This window comes from Penaeus monodon, chromosome 23 (genome assembly GCF_015228065.2).
Source record: "Penaeus monodon isolate SGIC_2016 chromosome 23, NSTDA_Pmon_1, whole genome shotgun sequence".
Classification (NCBI taxonomy): Eukaryota; Metazoa; Arthropoda; class Malacostraca; order Decapoda; family Penaeidae; genus Penaeus; species Penaeus monodon.
Window position 1 is genome coordinate 4506237 of NC_051408.1, and position 667 is coordinate 4506903.

The window sequence follows — 667 nt, forward strand, 5'->3', positions numbered from 1 at the left end:
ACATGATATAAAAAGCTATATTACAATCAGGAAAAAAGAAGGTCACTTATTCATATCTGTAGAGCTTGTATTTAATGTCTATATATTTTTTTTTTTAATTATTTGTGTTTCTTTTTGTCATATTATAAATCTAATCTGTGCAAAAATTAAGTCCTTTAAATGTAAGCGAATAACTTTTCTTCTTTTCTTTTTGGTCTGCAAAATAGTAGGCCTTTGGAATTTAATAATTTAAAGTAAATTTTGTTTATCTAAGAAATCTGGTTTTAAATTTTAAAGCTGTCTTTGGTTTTACAATTTGAAGTATGAAGGAAATATTGATGTAAGTTATTTAATATCCCTTTTTCTTTCTTATATGAGGTGCTTAGATTTTATCTGATCCTTTACACAACAGATTACATCATATTCATTTTATATAATTTCCAATTTGAGTATAAAAAAGGTAACTAATACAACACACTCAATCAATGCGGGTAACAAAACATACATTGCATTACTTAAATAGTATTTATTTAAGCTCCAGGCTACTGCGTGTAAAAATAATAATTCTCAAACTTACACGTTAGTTGCCAACTTCTATTTACAACAACGAACACAACTGATCACCGGCTTGGAACTGACATATAACAGATTTCCTATTAACAGTACAATTATTATTTGTGTTGCTCAG